At 42.4% G+C, this 20,000-nt stretch overlaps 6 non-coding genes across 6 annotated transcripts; 2 read left to right on the forward strand and 4 right to left on the reverse strand.

Annotated features, from left to right (window-relative positions):
- Nucleotides 1-1,241: 1,241 nt before the first annotated feature.
- On the forward strand, nt 1,242-1,313 carry TRNAA-UGC (transfer RNA alanine (anticodon UGC)). The gene has a single exon. It is a non-coding gene; the product is annotated as a tRNA-Ala (tRNA).
- Nucleotides 1,314-4,833: 3,520 nt separating this feature from the next.
- Nucleotides 4,834-4,906, reverse strand: TRNAK-UUU (transfer RNA lysine (anticodon UUU)). Its single transcript has one exon. It is a non-coding gene; the product is annotated as a tRNA-Lys (tRNA).
- Nucleotides 4,907-10,032: 5,126 nt separating this feature from the next.
- On the forward strand, nt 10,033-10,104 carry TRNAA-AGC (transfer RNA alanine (anticodon AGC)). Its single transcript has one exon. It is a non-coding gene; the product is annotated as a tRNA-Ala (tRNA).
- Nucleotides 10,105-13,600: 3,496 nt separating this feature from the next.
- TRNAA-CGC (transfer RNA alanine (anticodon CGC)) lies at nt 13,601-13,672 on the reverse strand. The gene has a single exon. It is a non-coding gene; the product is annotated as a tRNA-Ala (tRNA).
- A 4,209-nt stretch (nt 13,673-17,881) lies between these two features.
- On the reverse strand, nt 17,882-17,953 carry TRNAA-UGC (transfer RNA alanine (anticodon UGC)). The gene has a single exon. It is a non-coding gene; the product is annotated as a tRNA-Ala (tRNA).
- A 1,695-nt stretch (nt 17,954-19,648) lies between these two features.
- On the reverse strand, nt 19,649-19,722 carry TRNAT-AGU (transfer RNA threonine (anticodon AGU)). Its single transcript has one exon. It is a non-coding gene; the product is annotated as a tRNA-Thr (tRNA).
- Nucleotides 19,723-20,000: the final 278 nt, after the last annotated feature.

Raw genomic sequence — 20,000 nt, forward strand, 5'->3', positions numbered from 1 at the left:
CTCAGCACTTCATGGGCTAAAAGTTTCATGAGCCAACTGAAAGAACAAATCTGTCAGACAAACCATATTCTTCCGACTTCAAAAGGAACTCAATGTTATTTTATGAATATTGGCAAAAGTCCATAAATGAGCAAACCAGAAGGAGAAAGGGTTAGCCACTGCAAATCTGGTGCCAGGAAATGGGTTATCTTGCAGTCTTTTTATATATTTCAAAGAACACAGTCTTAACCACAATAAATCCCGGGGTTCAAGAAATGTCTGGGAGCAAATTTATTTTCCTACGAATATCACTAATGAGAATACTTTTGTGTCTTTATCCATCCTCCACATAGTTGTATCTACTGATTACTCACAGATCCAAAGCTGGAGGCAGGGGTAATTGTCTGAGTTCACCATGTAACATTCTCACAAGTGTGCGCCACATAGATCTTGAATTTAACATGAGCAAAACTTGCTCATCTTCTCCATCTTCCAGACTTCCTCCCATTTCCAAAAGAATTTTAAAAACCTACCCTTTTTCTGCACTTTCTTCTGTTTGGTAGTGACATGGCTTCTTTCCCTCCCTAAATAAATGAACAAACAAACAAACAAACACATAAATAAATACTTTTTTTCCCCTTTATCCCTAATGTCTTGCGGCTATTTGTCTTTGGTCTCGCTTTCATAATTTAATATTCCTCTCCATCCCTGAAGCTGTTGTTTCATTTATGCCTTATGAATGCTTATGAAGAAGAGATTTTGTATTATTGGAGGGGCCTGCTAAATTAGCCGGGTGCCTAGATTAGAAGAGAAAAAAAGCCCCTTACACTGCAATGTTGAATGCATCGCTCTAGGGTTTTTTACTGCCTGTGGCTTTCCTCCATCAAATCTGGTCCTTAATATTCTGATGGAGCAAACAACAAATATCATGAAGCGTTTTAGGCAGGAAAGAAGCTGAATTTCAATGGCCTTGTGTCTCAGGTTAAGACATATCTGGAGGAAATCAAAAGGTCCAAAAACTGGGACTTGATTTGATCTCTTGCCAAGCATAATAGGAGACCCAACTATGTTTTAAAGCTATGGTGGCAACTTCTTTTGGTTATCTGACATGTTTCCAATCTTTTGCCTTCCACTTCAAGTTTCATACTCTAAAGCATCAGTATCCTTCTTTGGTTCCTCTACCGCCAAGACACCCAAGGATCCAGAGCCTCAGGAAATAAAATTTATTCCAAAGAAGCATTATCAGCACTGTTTTCAGGTAGGGGGGTGTAGCTCAGTGGTAGAGCGCATGCTTTGCATGTATGAGGCCCCGGGTTCGATCCCCGGCATCTCCAGGCCTTGGTTTGACTTTTCCCTCAAACCTCAAGGAATACAGATTTAGTTCTCCTACCCTTTTCTTCCCCGTTACAGTCCTGTACATATACAAAGTAAAAACATAACCCAATAGATTCGGGTTAAGTCCCTCGTCTCTTGCTATGAGCCTCGACCTCAGCAAGACGACTTCAACAAGCAGAAGAAAGACAAAAAGGAAGTGGGAGAAAGAACGGGATGCCAACAGGAACAGTCTCGAAATCTTGGCCCTGAGATTAAAGTCATGACAACCTACACACCGAACTATCTAGAGTTCAGCCTCTGAAAACCATTTCAAATTAAAAATACTTGGTTACTGCCTTACCTCTATTATCTTCCATGTCTTGCATTCCAAGCTCAACACATTAAACAAACAAACAGCAACAACAACAACAAAAACACTCTACTACGTATAGCTCAGATGGTGAAGTCTAAAGACAAAGGCGGTCCCTGCTTCTACCTTGCGCTCTTCTCCGACCACTAGCACGTGGGGATCCGGACACTGTGGCCTCCCTGCCGCGCGGTCTGAAACCTCCAATACCACCGGGATACACTAAAAACAGAAACTCAACCGCAGGACTTCTCTCAAGTGCTCCAACGACGGAAAGAGCAGCGAGGCTCTCTGAAAACCGCGGCAGTCGGACAAAACGAAGGGGATCTTCCTTCGGGAAAGCGCTCTCAGCTCACTTCTTTTACCGGGAATGGGCCTGCTTGTTCCCCTCGTACCCAGAGGAAGCGCAGCAGAGACGCGTAACCGCCTCTCCGCCCATCCGAAACTGATGCCAACCTGAGCACTCGTCCACTTTTTTCTTCCTCCACCTTCCTGTGGCCGCTGAAGCCGCGGACTCCAAGCCTGCCTTTCGTTATCGTTACCTGTATTCTGCTCTCGTTCTTTCCCCTTGACGCACTTATCTCCCTCCTGGTGTTAACTTTCCCAAACACATCAGCTCACTTGTCTTGGGAGTCTCTAAAGCCGAGAACTGCCAAACCTGGCTGACTTTCAGAATCATCGTGGGGAGCTTTTAAACAAGGTCGATTTCTGGCTTAGCCCATTAGAGATAATTTAGAATTTCCTCCAAACCTAGTACCTGAGTTGACTGTCGGAACAAATTTTGGCTGAAGGTGGGAAGCGTCTCCCCTTTCCACAGGGACAATGGGATCTCAAGAACTAAGTTGGCAACCGTCGAGTTCATTTTGCACGTCGGGTCCAGAGGCTGAACCTGCCCCCTGGTGTTCTTTCATTTAGAAAAGGATTCCGTATATACTAAGAGGGGCAAAAAATCGATGCAGCATCCTGCTGTCTGTTCTTGTCCCCACCTTGGTCTTTGTGCGTCTCAGAACCAGAGCTGCAAGAGCCCGGGAGACAAACCGATGCCGGATTTCCCAACCATGGTGCTGGCCCAAGCGTTGACAAGGGTATTGCTTTTATTAGTTTCTTCCTTCTGTTTGCCTTAGGTTTCTTCTGCACTTTTTTCCCTTGTCTATCTCAGTGAAAACGTAGATGACTAACTTGTGATTTTTCTTTTGTTGTATGCACTGAGTGCTATAAATTTCCTTCTCAGTGCTGTTTTAATATGTATCAGAAATTTGAAGTGCTTAGTGTATCAGAAATGTTGATACATTGTGTTTTCATTTTTATTTCATTCTAGTTATTTTAAAATCTCCATTGAGATTCCTCCTTGTTCCGTGGGTTATTTAGAACTGTGCTGTTTAGTTTCCAAGTGTTTGAATATCTGCCTCTTATCTTTCTGTGACTAATTTGCACTACGGTCAGAGAACACACTGTATCTTTCAATTCTGTTAGATTTGTTGAGGTTTATTCTATGTCCCAGGATATGTTCTATCTTGGAATACGTTCTGATGGATTTGAAAAGAATCTGTACTCTGCTTGTATTGGATGAACCGTTCTATGTTGATTGGATTCTGGTGGCTGATGGCATTTTCAAGTTTTTCTATATCCTTGATCATTTTCTGTTTAGTTGTTCCATCAGTTATTCTGAGAGAGACGTTGAAGTCTCCAACTATAATAGTGGATTTGCATATTTTGTCTTTCAGTTTTATCAGGTGTTTTTTTTCCTTCACATATTTTGCAGCTCTGTTGTTTGGTGCATACATATTTTGGATTACTATGCCCTTCTTTGTAGATGGGCACTTGTATCATTATATGATGTCCTTCTCTGCCTCCGATAATTTTGTTTGTTATGAAACTGACTTTATCTGACGTTAATATAGTTACTCCTGCTGTCTTTTGATTGATGTTTGCATGACATGCCTTTAAAAAAAAATCCTCTTAAGTTCAAACTGCCTATATATTTACAGGTTATATTTGAGGTGAATTTTTTTGTAGACAGACAGCATATAGTTTGGTCATGTTTTCTAATCTACCCTGTGGGTTTAACTGGTGCACTTAGACTATTTACACTTAATGTAATTATTGGTATGTAGGGCTTAAGTCTGGCATTTTATTTTTTTGTTTGTTTTCTGTTTGTTCTCTGTTATTCTTATTGTTCTCTTCTCTTTTTTGTTGCCTTTTTATGGACTACTTGTACATATTTTGGAATTCCATATTCATTTATCTATACTATTTTTTATTGTATCCTTTTGTATAGATTTTTAAAAGTCATTACTGTAAGAATTCCATTATAGATATTTAACTTAGACTGTACTGGTGTCACCATTTTACTAGTTCAAGTGAAATGTAGCAACCTTACCTCCCTTTCTGTCACTTTACTATTCGTCACTTGTAATATAATTATCTTAACTATTTCTTTCATATACATTTAGAACCACACCAGACAGTGTTATACTTTTGCTTCAACTTTCAAACATAATTTTAAAAGCTCAAGACAAGGAAAGTTTATTGTACTTACCATGTTTTTTTGCTTACCATGTTTTTTTTCTTCTGTCCTGATACTCAATATTCCTTCTCTTATCATTTCCTTTCTGTTTGGAGAACTTACTGTAGCCATTCTTTTAAGGTAGTTTGCTGGCAGCAAATTATCTTAGTTTTCCTTTATCTGAGAATATCTTGATTTTCTCTTCATTCCTGAAGGATATTTTCTGTGGATATTGTATTCTGGATTGATAATTCTGTTCTTTAAGCACTTGGAAAATGTGCCACTCTTTCTGACCTCTATGGTTTCTGATGAGATAGATAGCTGCTGTCATTTGAATTGTTTCTCTATACGGGTAAAGTGTCATGTATCTCTGGTTTCAAGACTTTTTTGCCCCTTTGTTTTTAAGAATTCAGAAGTCTTGGTTGATTTTTTTCCCCAGTCAACTGATGAAAGAGACTCTCTTCTAAAAACCACAGAAAATCCAAATCTTCAGGTCGGCAATCCCTATTCCAAATGACTTCCTAAGACTGCCCCTTGGGGTTGGTAAATTTATCATGTAATCCTTTCACACCTATAAAGCAATGAGCAAAGTTTTAATCAGTGTAAAAAAGCAGGATATCATTTCCCCCTAACCTCTTCCTGTATGAATAAAGATATAACAGAACTACGCCTGAACAGGGACTTGAACCCTGGACCCTCAGATTAAAAGTCTGATGCTCTACCGACTGAGCTATCCAGGCCCATAGTCTCAGCTTTTCCCTTAGTATCTTATCTATCTTCACATATTTGGACAATTCGTTTTATCCCTCATGTATTAGTTCCCAAGTCAGATTTCTTGAATTTTCCTCATTGCTAAGAAGATTCTGTTTGAGAGAGATGTTATAATCGTTAGGAACATTTTCCTTCCTCTTCTCTTCTTTGTCTTCCTTCTCTAGGTTTTCAGAACCAGAGATGCTACATCCCCTAGACAAAGCATTGCCAAGTTTCAGACTACATTGCTAGACAAAGAGGGTTTCATTTCTTGCCAAGTACCTCACCTAAATTTCTCCAGGCAACACTCACACTATTTCTGTTTCTCTCTCTCTCTGCATTGTCTTGTACATATTTCTTGCAGCCTTTGTAGACAGGGGGAAAGAGAGTTGAAGGAGGAGGAATTTGAAGATGAAAAAAAGTGTTCCATAATGGGTCCCTCTCTGTGGATGGATGAAATTGCCCCCAAACATTCCTTTGGTAAGGGAGTCTTGGAGCTGGCTGATGGGAGGGTGGGAACCACGTGGAACAGCTCCTGCTGGCCAGGCATTCTGCCCAACGTGGTGTGGATTTACATTCTTCAGCTTCTACTGCAGCCAGTAGTTCTCCAAAAAGGAAAACCACAGGGGACCATTATCCAATCTATGCTTCTTATTGAACCCATTTCAAGAAGGAAAGGGATTTAACGAAAACAATTTCGTAGGAAAGAGCAGAAGGCATTTCCTTGGTCTAACCAGACTCATTCAGTCCAGGCCCTAGCTCTTACCCTCTGCTGCTCCTGTTTGAGCTTACAGATTTTTCTCCATGGAGGATGCGCCATTGTATCTTTGAGATGGAAGGGGTCAGAACATACCAAACTCTGAAGCTCCCTCTCCTTACACTATCATCATCCCTTCTTTGCAAACTCTAGTTCTTGGCTCATATGTCTCCAGTGAACTTGCATCATCATTAACTTGCATCAGACTTAGGTAAGAAAGCCTTCAAAGGCTGTGTCACTTTTGATCACCTCACTGTTGATTAATTTTAAGTAATTGTTGTCAGGAACTTGATGCAGTTTTATTCCCTTTGGGGCAGGAATGTTATGAATGAGATCTTCTTTCCAAGGAAGTTAGAAATTTGAAAACAGAAACCTACCACGTTTCAGCTTTCAGGTTTGAAAATGAACAGTTACCAGCTGGCTATGTGGACTAATGGATAAGGCATCTGATTCCAGATTAGAAGACTGAGGGTTCGAGTCCTTTCGTGGTCGTTTGCTTATTGCTAGGCAAGAAATGGAATCCTTTTCATTTGACTTTCTAAGGGCTGACCTTGAGAAGAAAACCTGAAATGAGGCAAGAGTCTTAAAAAAGCAAAATTAGTATGCCCACTAATTACTGGTACCTTGTGTTTTGTCATTGGCATCTAATCACCAGATAATACCCAGTACTGAAATGCTAACGCATGTATAGTTATTGATACCATAATGACCCTGGATTTTCTGGCTCAGAATCCTTCTCTAGAACTGGTAGACAGTGGCCAAGAAAAGGATAGGAAGGGGAAGAAAAGTTGACTGCAAACATTTCTCTGAAGAAAGCTGGGTTTCAAAGAGTTTCTATCGAAGAGTTCAGAATATGTGCTTGGAGGGCTAGGGGAGATACTAAACCCTGAACATGCACTTGCAGTCTGGACCCTCATAGTGAGAGTCTGATGCTTGTCAACTGAACTATCCAGCTCAGGAATTCAACTTATCCTGAGAATTTATTCAAAGCTAATAAGTGGATTATTCTCTAACCTTTCTACTATTTGCCTTCGTTATAAATACAGGGCACCAATATTTGAGAAATTCACCTGGCAGAGGGATCCTCCTTCTACATTCAGCATAGCTTCCTACTTAGAAAATCGGAACAAACTTGTAACAGGTAGAGATTGAATCAGTAATCAAAAACCTTCCAACAGAGTAAAGTCCAGGAGCACAGGCACATTCAGCTAAACTGCAAGACATAAGATTAATACACAAAAGTAAGTTGTTTTTCCCTACACTAGCAATGAACAATCTGAAAAGGAAATTTAAAAACCAATTCCATTTACAATAGCATCTGAAAAAATAAAATACTTAGGAAAAATTTAACCAAAGAGATGAAAGACTTGTACACTGAAAACAGCAAACCATTGCTGAAAGTAAATAAGGAAGAGGGGTAGGGAATTTCAGTGGGAAGCATCTCTGTTCCTCCATCTGCTGTCTATTTCATGACTCAAAAATTATGAGACTCAACAAAAATGTCTGTCAGGTTCTTTATTTTCCCTCTTCTTTCCATCTTTTTGCCCTGTACTGAAGGTGAACTTCCTCTTAATGTTGGGGTAGGCCTCTTTTTCTTAACTGTTTTGGTTTTTTTTCCTTTTTCTTTTTTGGCTTCATAGTGTGGATTGCAGGGATTGACCCTGCGTCCCTCAGCAGTGAAAGTGCAGAGTCCTAACCATTGGACCCCAGGGAATACCCTGGGCCTCTTGTTTTTGGTGGAGATTTAGGATGGACTCCCCCGCACCTCAACTTTTCCTCGCCCATCCCATCTTCCTTTTACCAAAATAACCACCCTATGTGGAACCAAGGTCTATGGAATAGAACTGGAACAGCTGCAAAGGCAATGCACTGAATCATTGGTTTTCTTGTCATATGAGCAGGGAAATCATGAGAAAATGAATGAAAAGGTGCAAGAAGGATTTGGGTACAGAGTAAGGAACACACATGGAGTTACAGGGATTTTACTCAAGACCTTGTATGTGAAAGGCACCTGCTCAACACTAAAAATCAGCTTGCCCTAGAAATTCTTCATAACATATCAGTGCCATTTTTGGATGGTTTTGAGAAACCTAAAAGTTGGCAAGGGAAAGTCCACTGAGATAAATTTCACCAATGTAAAAATAATTAAACTAGATCCTCTCTTGCATCTCTGATTCAATATTCTGGGACAGAAAAAGTACATTAGGCAAACTAAGGAAATCTGAATAGATTGTAGATTCCATTTTTTAAAATGTATCAATTTGAGTTCATTAACTTGGCAAATGTATCATCCTATTATAAGCTGTTAACAATATGAGAAACTGAGTGCAGGGTATAGGGGAACTCTCTGTAATGTCCTCTCCATTTTTCTCTATATCTACAACTGTTCTAAAGTTAAACTCTTTTTATAAAATAAAAATGATCTCTCTTTTAGATATACAAGAGAAGAGAGCATTTAAAAGGATTTAGAGCAAAGGTTTTGCTGCAGAGAGTGAATGCATTTCTAACAGGGCTCTTGTACCAGTTAGCACCCACATTCAACAGGAGGGTGACTTATAGGACCTATGCCACTGTCTGATTTCTATGATGATTTTAAATAACATTCAAAAGAGGCTAAAACAAAAGAATAAGCATGTGATTAGTAACGTGCTCCAAATGGAAGCTGGCTTCAGTAGGCGTTTGTGTATGTATGTATACATGAAGTTATGGGGAAAGTGAAAGAGTCTACACTAGAACCGGGTCATGAATCTTGGGTCCTCAGACTAAGGGCCTGATGCAGGTCCAACTGAGCTACGCAAGAGAATGAAGGTTTCAGTGAGAATGTATTCAAACCAAAAACGTTTAGTCACTGCTTAACCTTTTCCTTCCACACTTTCCCTTGTATTTTAAAGCCAAACACGCTAAAAACTAGTTGATGGCAGTTGAAATGCCCAAACACAAAACTGCGGTTGGAATTTGTTTCTAAACTCAACGCTGCATCGGGATACGTATAACGTCGCCTTTCTAAAATCTCTAATACCGGGGTCTACTGCTCCAGAGATACGCAACCACAGGTGCGCCCTTGAAAATGCTCAGCCTGTGTTTGCCGTGACAGAAAGTGGAGCAAGGCACTCTCAGAGTCACAAAATCTTGGGCAAAACGGGACGTATCTTTTTGTGGGACACACGCTTTCAAATCACTTACCTTAGGAAGGAGCCTTCTTCTCTTCCCGAGGGCCTGCAGAAAGTGTAGCAGAAATGCCGGGCTTGGTCACTTCTACCTCTGAGCCTCTCCATTGAGACCCATCTCCGAACTAGTCCTCTTCTATCTTCTTCCTTTGCTGCCTCTTTTCTTCCCCTTCATTGGCTTCTTCCTTTTCCCTTCCAAGAACCAGGCCACTCTCCCTTCTCCAACACCTCTTCTGCTTATTCCACTTCCCAGCCGCTCGTCTTTCTAGTATGGTGATAATATAACCCATCCCGCTCGGTACCTGTCCTCTCCTCCCCATTCCCTCTCCTGACAGAAGGTTTAGGATTTTATCCAAAAATCTTACCTAGCGTAACAGTCGCACCAATGTTTGCCTAAAGGTGGGAGGTGTCGACGTTCTGCGCCCTGGGTACTGATGAAATTTTCAGACTTGTCCAGGCATAGGGAAGGTTTACAGAGAGCGAATTGGTTTCGCAGGTTGCGCGCAGCTTCCCTTGCGCTCTCCTCCTTGTGCAAATATTCTGATCTGAAAGTGATGCTGTAACAACAGGAGCGCCCACATTTCTACTCTTGCCTGCCATTCTTGTGTTGTCTGCAAAACCAGAGCGATAGCATCGCTGTAACAAAGCCGCTGTCACGTCCCGAGTCCAGATGCCGAACGCAGTGGTTTGCAAGAGCACGCAAGACTGCCTGAGACACATACTTGTCGCTCTTTGTTTCGGTCAAGTATTGTGAATTAATTCACCTCTTGTCTTAACTTCACACCTGGACCTACATTCCCTCGGCTGCACTCACGGAGCGCGCCTTTGTATCCCCAGCACTACGTTTTGCATTTTTTTGGCAGCTTCGTAGGCAGAGGAGGACTTTCTAAAGAAGGGAGAATCTGAAGACATAACAGAAGATTCAGTTCTGGGACTCTCCCTCGTGGTGGACTAGAACTGACACAAGAGGCAGTTGGCTAAAAGTCCGTGATGGGGAGGAGGATTGTGGGAAGACCTAAGGGTTTTTCGGTCCAGAATCCATTTCTCTTTTTCCTGCCCTAGCTGTGAGACCGCAGTCAGTCCAGAGGTTTCAGAAACAGAGGAACTGAACATAATGGACTTTGGCTTGCTAACACCGTCATACAGTGATAAATAAATAACATGGGACAATAGGTAAATGAATTTAGGTTGGGGGGGTGTAGCTCAGTGGTAGAGCGCGTGCTTAGCATGCACGAGGCCCTGGGTTCAATCCCCAGCACCTCCATGAACTCCCTCACAGCTGAGGTCCTTCTCGGTTTTTCTTTGTGTAGACCTTAACTTGTGTATCCTTCGGTTAATCATGTGACTATGGGCCTTGACATTCCTTGGAGCTCGCAACCTGACTACTTCACTGCAATAACGCCAGGAACCAAGTTAAGTACAGAAACTGCTCGCTCAGAATCAGTCTCCTGAAGGCGGAGCACCGAGTACGCCATGTAGGGTCCATTCTCCCTTGCTGCATGTTTTTCATTATTATTAAGAAGCAGGGAAGAAAAAGACAGACTGAAAGAGAAAAGGGGGAAGGGGGCCTTTGGGAAAATTCTTTTAGATTACCCCTCCCACCCCCGACCCCGTCTTCCTCTGAGCTGGTTTGTGTCAATGGACAGGCTGCGGGCTCCAGAGGAAATTTTCCTTCTCCTTTTCCTTTCCCCACTCGCCCCCGCGCTTTCACCGCACCACCGAACCTTGGTTGGGGAGCAAAAGGTCGGTCCAATCACCAACCACGGAGCGCTGTGTTCCCAGGTTTTTCTCGGTGAAGGAGTGTTTAAGATACTGTCCGTGGGAAAGACACTTCTCACGAATCTCAGAGGCTTCCAAAATCCTTAGTTGAAAAAGTTATTTCCGGTATTGGAAAGAGCAGCTAGTCTCTCTCAAAGGCAGACTCGGGCAAAAAGGGTTGCGCCTTCCTGTGGCACAAAGGCTTTTAAGCCCGCTTCCCTTAGGAGGAAGATAACCTTCTGGTTTCCTGCATCCCTAGAGGGAGCAGAGGAGACAGAGGCAACGCGGGCGCAAATTACCTCCAGGGCCAGCCAAATAGTGGGCATCGTAAAGACCTAGTCCCAAGTCTTCTTTCGCCCTTTCCTCTTTTAGTTCCTCCTCCCCAACCGCAGCCACCTGCCTCCTCCCCCCACATCCACTTTCTTCATCACCTGCTGCTTCACCTTCTCCTCCACTTTCCCTTCCCGTCTCTCCTTTCATTCCGTTTCACTGCTTCCTCCAGGCTAGTTGTTTCCCAGCAGCTCACTTCAGTTCCCGCAGCTCCACTTTCTTGATTAACAGTTCTCAAACCTGGATGATCAGCAAAATCATCTGGGGAGGCATTTCCATCCTATAGAACTCCACCCCCGCGCCATCCCATCCCGTGATTCTGAGTGCACTCAGGAGCTACAAGGTAGAAATGGGCATACGTATATTTATAGTGATCCAACGGCTCCCCAGTTTCGGGAACATGGCATTCTAGTCTAAAACCTTTTATCTCTGTGTTCGTGAGTCGCCTCAGGCTGCCTATATTATTCACCAAGTGACTTTTAAAAGTCGTTTCGCCTCTAAGCGCCCATTTCAGAGACTTTCCAGAGCCAACTAAGCCTCATTCGGGCTTTTTTTTTTTTTTTTGAAGGGGAGGAATGGAAGAGTTGATATATATGTAATTGATTCCGATATTCAGGAAAATACAGATTTCCCACTCGTGAGAAAAAATAAAAGAGAAGACACAATGATTTAGGATTACTCCTAAAACTCACCTTCGGTCACCACAGATTTTTGGCAACAGGAGGAAAGTGTCTATTCCCTGCATCTCTGTGATGGCTTGAGCATCGGGTTGGAGTGGGAAGGTTGTTATAAAAGTTTAATTTGCTTCGCCGTTCTTGCTCAGCCTCCGAAGTGTCTCCCTTAAGCGTCATTGTGGATCTCAGAAACAGAACTGCACAGTCCCCAAGACAAAGCCACTGAAGTGCAGGGCTCCAGAGTATGGAGTTTCGCTGGGCTCCAGAGTTTGGTAGAGTGACCTGTTTTCTCTTTCCAGCTGGATCTGAATTCCCCAGGGAACTTTTCAGGTTCTGCTCCTTTGCACCCTTGTTCTAGCATTTCCAGCTGGGGTTGACAGCCAGGAGCATTGGAGGTGCAGGGCCCCCCGATGTGATGATGTGGGATCTGCCTTCTGGTGGAGGCCACCGGGAGAAGCAGCAACGCATTCAGAGTTCCAGCCTGAAGCCACTTGAGTTAACATGGGCTATGCATGGCCATGGCTGAGTCTTCACAGCTCTAGGGCTTAGATACTCCCTTCTCCTGGAAAAACGGGTCCACAATATGTATTCCCCCATGGGTTACAGTGGCCACAGTACTGTTCTTTATGGGGACTTCTTATGTTTCATGGCTTTTGACAGCTGCCTGAGAGATTCCCTAAGGCAGAAGGAGGGCTCCATGCTAAATACAGTGAGGCTGTAAAGAGCAAAAGGAATAATGTCCTGAGAATCTGTGTTTGGCAAAATGGAAAAAGGTGGTCTAAACTGTTTTTCACTGCTTTGTCTACTCTCCCACGTCAGAAGTCTAGAGAATGAGAGTCAAAGAGAAGGAAAACTCATTCACTTAATCTTTGCCCTGAAATGGTTTAGACAGCAGCTTGACAACAACATACTTGGTTGGAGACAGCCCAGAGATGGCCCTGGTAGGAAGGGAGCTTAGTGGCTTGGCTGGTTTGAGCATCTGTCCAGGGTTTGAGTCCCAGAGGAAGCTGAGCTTGTGACTGATCCCTGCTTTCTCGTGATCTTGAAGGAACTAGGAGAAACATGATTTTAGTTTCTCCAAATGAGGGAAAATAGATGTCATTTTAAAACTTTTGATTTCACGTTTTAAAACATCTTTTTCAAATACAAAAGTTATCATGCAAAGGTTTTGGTAAAGAAAAATGGAACAGTTTTTGTGCATTCACCCAACACTCGACTTGCACAGAGAACAAAGTGCAGAGCAATGATATTCTGTAGTTTGTACTGATTCTTAAACAAGTTGTTTCTGTTTGTCATTTCTGTTTGCTTGTTTTGTTAAATACAAGCAAATAATATATCTATTCTTACTTCCACCCAAACACCTTTGGCCACATCTTCCTTTAGGACATCAGTGTGGTGTTACATGAGGTGTTGTTAATTCATTTAATGATTTAAGAACAGAAAAGTGAAGTTCAGCGAGGAAATGTAGAACGTAAGGAATCTAATTCTGCTGTTTGCAGGGTTTCTGAGATTTACTTCAGCTACGTGTTTTGGTTGAGGGGATGGTGGGGAGTTAGTAGGTGTCTTCTAGTATATATTTTGTGTAAATTTCCTGTGGAAGTTGATTTAACATGGATTTAAAATGACTGTGCTGCCCAAACCTAGGGTCTAACCTTTAAAATCCGTTGGTCGCTTGCTCATCTAAGCTATTTCGGCGAGCGTGAGCTAGCTCTTCAGTCTTCCAAATCATGTTTTAAAAGTTCGCGTGGCAAAGGCTTTGCTAAATGTCACCTTACCTTGGGCCAAGGTCCACCCACTCACTCACCAAAATATACTTGGCGTCTGTGCCCTGCACCTCCGTTGCTTATCTCGGATTCCCTGCTCCGAGGCCCATGGAGTAGAAATGGTATAATATCGAAGGGAATCCATTGGACTACATATTTTTTAAAATGGGAGCAGAGGAAACGTGGCAAAATGTATGACAAAAATGAAAGGGGCGGATGAGGAAAAAAACCCAGATGGAGGAGCCAGGGGTTGAACCCGGGACCTCGTGCATGCGAAGCACGCGCTCTACCACTGAGCTACACCCCCTCCTCCTGGGGTTCTAAGGGGATCATTTATAAAATACTACTTTTGAGGGCTTCCGTGGTGGCGCCGTGGTTGAGAGTCCGCCTGCCGATGTAGGTGGACGCGGGTTCGTGCACCGGTCCGGGAAGATCCCACATGCCGCGGAGGGGCTGGGCCCGTGAGCCGTGGCCGCTGAGCCTGCTCCTCCGGAGCCTGTGCTCCAAAACAGGAGAGGCCACAATGAGAGGCCCACGTACCGCAAAAAAAAAAAAAAAAAAAAAAAACCAAACTACTTTTGAGATTGGCTTTATTTTCTGATGGAGAAAATCCACTGGGTTAAATTCCATCATTTGTGAAATTACTAAACTGGATATTGTCTAGCGGCTTCACTCAGGTTACAGTCCGACTGACACAGTCTCTGATTCTAGGACTTTCCTACTTCTGTTAGCCTGCTTCAAGGTCCACTCAGAAGAAACTATGTGAAAATTACTTCCTTTCGCCTGGAAAAGTCACGGATTTCCAACACAAATCTCCAGCAGTACTGGCTCAGATGAAGTGCTTTTCAGTCCAGAGGCAGCCGAATTGAACTCCACACCAGGTTGGGTCCGATGGCGGCCAACAAACATCCTTTATCCAGCTGACACTCATTGTTTGCTCAGGCATCAAGACATGTCCTGAGATTGTCTTCAGTTCTGGTTCCACATCCCCCTACCTCTTGAGGGTTATGTCTACAAAGGATTTCAGGGGGGAAAAAATCTTTAGTTCTATCAACTAAAAAACATCTAAAGTTCTATCAACTTAAAAAAAAAAAAAGAAAAAAACTGTCATGGGAATTCCCTTGGTGGTCCAGTGGTTAGGACTTCAGGCTTTCGCTGCCGAGGATGCAGTTTCAGGTCGGGGAGTTAGGATCCCGCAAGCCACACAGCACAGCAAAAGAAAAGAAAAAGAAAAAGAAAAAAGAAAAGAAAAGAAAAAAGTGATATTTTTCTAGACTGGGGGAATGAAAGGACAAACACAGGGCAGCGAAACAAGATTGGGGAACCCAGCAAACTGTCAAACTGCTTTCCCTAAAGGAACCCATTTTCACAGTGGGAAAAGCTGCAATTCTTCAGAACATGAAAATTCGAGGAGGTCCTGGGGAGCTCCAAGCTGATTGTATTGGCCGCGTGGGAAAGAGAGAGGTAATAGCTCTTTTCTCACTGGGATGCTTTCAGCTTTGTGTAAGGCCAATGATCTCCATGAGTCCAAAGCCCTGAACTATATACTTCTTTAGCATGATCTTCATATGATATTGATGGAAGTAATCCAGGAAGCTTTTCATTTAATGGCTTGAAAATACCGGACATAAGTGTTTATTGGTGAAGGCAGGGACTGAAGGCATTCAATTCCAATTCTTCTTGCCTTAGCCCTCTAAGCCCTTTTCTTGAGAAAGTGAATTCAGAAGCATTTGTATTAGGGTGACATGTTACAGGAAGGAGATTTTGTTTTGACACAAACTGTGGGCTTTTCAAATCATGGGGAGGGAATCCTGATTTTAGTCCAGCCTTTTAGAGCTCTTCCGACTGAGCTATGTTGACCAAATCTCTACTGTCATCAGCACTAATAATTTTCTCCACTTTCAAGTTTGGAAAGCACAGCAATCCTTGAGAGATGTTGTTCCCTTTTTCTCTCACTTTGAGAAAGTTGGTGTTTGATATCCTGCCACATTTGGTAGTTAGTTTCAACTACTAGCAACAATGGGTGTGGGAAGGGAGTGGGAGGAGAGAAAATCAGTGGGTAGGTTTTCTGTTCCTCAGTCTTCAGTCTTTTAATTGACACAGGCAGAACCCAGAACACAAAGGAATCCATTAACAAAAATTGACTATGAGCCTCTTTTCCTTTCCTTTGTATCTTTTTCTTTCCTTTTCCTGGGTAAACTGTGATATGGAACAAAAGGGAGCATGGGATCACTCTCTTATTTCTTATCTTACTTGTGCTGATGCAGTTAGGTTGGTAGATACCAGAGTCATAGAGTTGAAATAGATCAGCTTAAAAGCAATCTTTTGGGTAATGGATTTACTTTGGATGTGAACAGGGGAAAAAAATGACAAAAGAATTTTTTTAATGGGGAAATTTGGATGTGTTCTTGAAATACAGTATTCGTGAGGAAAGGGAAGAGCAATAATGGAGTCCAAGATTAGCTGGATTCTCCTGCATGCTTAGCTTATGCTCTACCAGTGAGCTACACAACCAGAGAGACCCTATACTTCAGTAAATCTATAACTGATGATTGCCCTGCTTCTTACTGAGGAGTCATTTTTCCTCTTTCCCTACACTGTTTCCAACTTTTATTTGGAAGCTAGATGGAACTTGGCTTTCTTCTAGGAAGGTCTTTAGAGCATGTTAGAGTGTTCCGTCACTTCTCACATCCTGCCATTGGCTTGGAGTAGCTTCTGAAAAGCAAGACATTGAGGGGCAAATCCAGGGCAGCAATAGAATGAGAAAGTCATAAATGTATACAATCCAGTGATGTTTTGCTCTGTCTTAATCTAGACTGAAAGACAACTTCGGAGGTGCTTTCAAGGGTCCGCTAGACAAATAAAACAGTGAATTGAGTGATGAAAGGCAAGGGAGAAATTTGAGGTAACGTGGTATAATAACACAGGATTTGGACTCTTACTGGAGTCCAATACTTAGCACTTAGGAAGACTTACAGGTAGATTGGATTATGCAGACCGTGATGCCTTTCGCAAAGCTAATAAAAACAGGGGAAGTGGTGGGAATTCTGTTTGTTGTTGTTATTGGTTTGTTGATTTATTTTTGCGTTGGGAGCATAAGGCGGGGTAATAAAGGGGTAACGTTGAGTTTGGGTTTCGGTATGACATATTTTAAATGCCTACAAGATAGCCTCTTGAGGATGTCTACCTACACACATTATAACCTGAATCTGGAATTCTGTGGACACCTCTGAACCTCAAGTTTGGACATGTATGTGGCTAGGACTAGAAAGCCTCCGAAGAGTAGGTAGAGTGAGAACTTAAAGTTATGCATTCAGACGTGTAGGTAACAGGACTTCCCTGGCAGCCCAGGGGTTAAGACTCGGCTTTTCTGCTGCAGGAGTCAGGGCTTCAGTCCCTCGTCGTGGGATTAAAATGCTGTGTGGCGTGGCCAAAAAAAAAAAAAAAAGAGAGAGAGAGAGACGAATAGATAAGGTTATTGTTAAGGCTTGTGAAAAACGAAGAAATGAGATTGCTCCTAGGCTGATCTCATTCTTCTTTGATTTATACTGGTTATTGTTATGGTCCTAAAGTTTCCTTAGAAGACCAATAAAAGTCCCATTTTCTTCCATCAGCTTCCACGTAAAGTGATTATCTCTGCAGAAATTGCAGATCTCTTAACCTGTCTGTAAAAGGAAACAGCATCAATTCCACCAGTCCCCAAAAGACAAACTTTGAGCAGAAATACTGTCCACGGGGTCTGGTTTATTGAAAAGGAACGTCTCCTTCCTCCACCGTACTCACTTGCTGTTGAGCATCTGCTTCTCAACGTTTTGAGAATTCAGTGGAAAGGATGGGAAGGAAACAAAGAGATGGCTGACTTTTTAGAAACCAAGACCTCTCCATTACTTGAATTTATCTGAAAGTCAAGTGTTCTCTAGGGCAGGGGATGAACATCACTTTGTCTCCAAAATTAAAGCAGGTTGGTGGTGGGGCTTTCTTTATTTTGTCTTTTTCCGGGCTCTTAGTGGAGAAACAGAAGTCCTTGTTCGAATTCATGTGTTCTAGTCCAGGTATGTGATAAAAGTTCACGAATAGTTGTGTGTCTAAGGCATTTGGTTTGCAGTTCAAAGTGTTTTTCCAGGGACGGTTGGAGTCCTGCTCACAGCACCCTAATTTTTCACGTGGCTACTGTCTTTAGGATTAGTTATTCTGCCCAAAGAAATTGCACACAGGTTTCTTTCTTTTTCTTTTTTCCCGTCTTACTTTGGATCTTCCTTCTCTTAAGTAGTATTGTAAAATGGTAGTTCAGGTGAAAAAGCTGGTTAAATTGGGGACATTCACGGATGTGGAATAAGCCTGTTCTTTTTTTCCTTCTCTTGTTTATTCCTTCTGCTGTCCCAGCAATCATGTTTACTTTCCATGTGAGCAGGGGGAAAAAGGTGACGAAAAGTGGAAAAGTAAGAGAGCAGATTCTGCGGGACTGAAGGAATGTAAAAATATAAAATACATTGGAGCCAGAAAAACGAAGTACTCGTGGAGGTGCCGGGGATTGAACCCGGGGCCTCATACATGCAAAGCACGTGCTCTACCACTGAGCTACACCCCCGAGTAACAACAGCCTCTTTTTTCAATATATTAGGAAATATGCCCATTTTCTGTATTCTTTGACAAAGCTATTTTCTTTTGTCAGAAAATTTATTCTGTTAACTCCACTATTTCTACGGTTTTTAAATTAGATTTTTTTGGTGGATGGCTATGCTCAAGAATAGTAAATTCTAAACCCCAATTTTTACCATTCCTGCTCGTGGTTTCTTCTCAGCCGGGTCAGTCCTCTCCAAGACCTTCTCATCTGGGCCAAAAGACAGAGTAGATGGAAGAGCATAAAAGAAAGGAAATCATCACCTTTCATCATCACTCGAAATCATCACCAGGAAACAGAAAACTGATCCCACGTTCACAAAAATTAATCTGTTTCTCAGCATCTTTGAAGATTATGCAAGAACGAACAAAAAGAAGAAAAAATAAGGGACTCTAAGAAATTAATATTTTTTCTGTAATTTTCTGAGCTGTGTCAGAGTAGCAGAGAGGCTTTCCAATGAATCCCTATTACTTCGCTTCTCTCTCCTCCTACCATCCCACATTGCCAGGAATTGGATGCAAGCACCATACATGGAAGACATTCCAAACTTTTTGGGGTGGGTAAATATTTTGGACAATTAGACAGCAACACTTGCGGAGTCTGAAACATTCTAAAGACCGGTTGAAAACAATCTCAGTTTTGAAAAATGTGTCAGAGAAACTTATTTTTAAGAATTTGAAATAGCTCAGTGGGGAGAGCGTTTGACTGATGATGGAAAGGTTCCTGGTTCAATCCCTGGTCTCGGCAAACTGAGTGTTTCAACTTACAGCCGGCAGAAGGAGCAATTTTAGCAATCCACGCGACCTAGTCCTTAAAACTCCAATCTTTCAATTGAGGTCTTGTAACACTGATGTAACATGAGCAAAGGAAATGTCCAGCATTCCTTGCTTCTCCCGTATGCGTACGATTGCAGTGCCCGGTGGATTTTGAATTTTGATTCATCTTCAATGAATAGTAAAATTCGTTCTTATAATTTACGATGCTATTTTCCCTTAATAATAATGACATCAAATAGCAAATTAAGAAATACCATAACAGGTCGAGAGAGCGAGGAAGAAAAAAAGCAAAATTTACGTTTTATTATCTTTACCGGCATCTTTCCCTGTTTTGGGGGTAAGGGACCCTACATTTTCATTTTGCTTTGGTCCCGTACATTATGCAGCCGGCCCTGACCGACATTAAATCGACATTCTATGCTTTCACAAATTTCTTGGGCTAATTACATCTACCTCCACACCCACTCTCAGTCTTCCCACACACCTATCATTGAATTATAATCTCGAGCACTGGCGAATTTCGTATTAAAATCCACGCCCAGAGTCTACAATCCCTCTCTGAATTTCAATTCGTTGTTCTTAATCCTTTACATGAAATTAGGATTGGGATACCTGAGATAACATTGCAAGGAAAGTCCCAAGGGAAGATGTGGTTTGTATTTCCAAAAGGAAACATTATGCCTATTTTCTTGTACGCTAAAATCAGTCCTGCTCTTTGCTTTCTTAATCTAGTCCTGCGTTGTGCAGATGTAACAAAATCAGTTCCATTTTGTTTCCAAAGCCTTAGGAAACTACCTATTAATGGGTGGCTGGTAGGCTGCACCCCGCCAAAGTCGAATTTTAAGAGAGCAAAAGACGAACTCGGAGAGACAGGCCGCACCTAGAGAGGCCCCGCTGGGATTCGAACCCAGGATCTCCTGTTTACTAGACAGGCGCTTTAACCAACTAAGCCACGGAGCCCACGCGGTAACGTCTTTTCGGTTTTCTTCTGTCAGAGAATGCTTTTGTATTGATGTATTTCAGAATGGGGCCTGAGACGGGAACTATACATTCATCTCTTCTTAATAATAAGTCATCTTTTCGTGGACTTTCATACCCTTGGCTTTTGACTGGGGTCAGAGCCACCCAAACAATGAATAACAGCTTTGACCCAAGCGTTATTCATCTGTCTTTTTTTCCTTTCGCTCTGCATGACCTCGCTGTATTTGGCGTGGAGCCTCGATACTCCCTCAGGGAAG

This window comes from Kogia breviceps, chromosome 10, assembly GCF_026419965.1.
Source record: "Kogia breviceps isolate mKogBre1 chromosome 10, mKogBre1 haplotype 1, whole genome shotgun sequence".
Lineage (NCBI taxonomy): Eukaryota > Metazoa > Chordata > Mammalia > Artiodactyla > Physeteridae > Kogia > Kogia breviceps.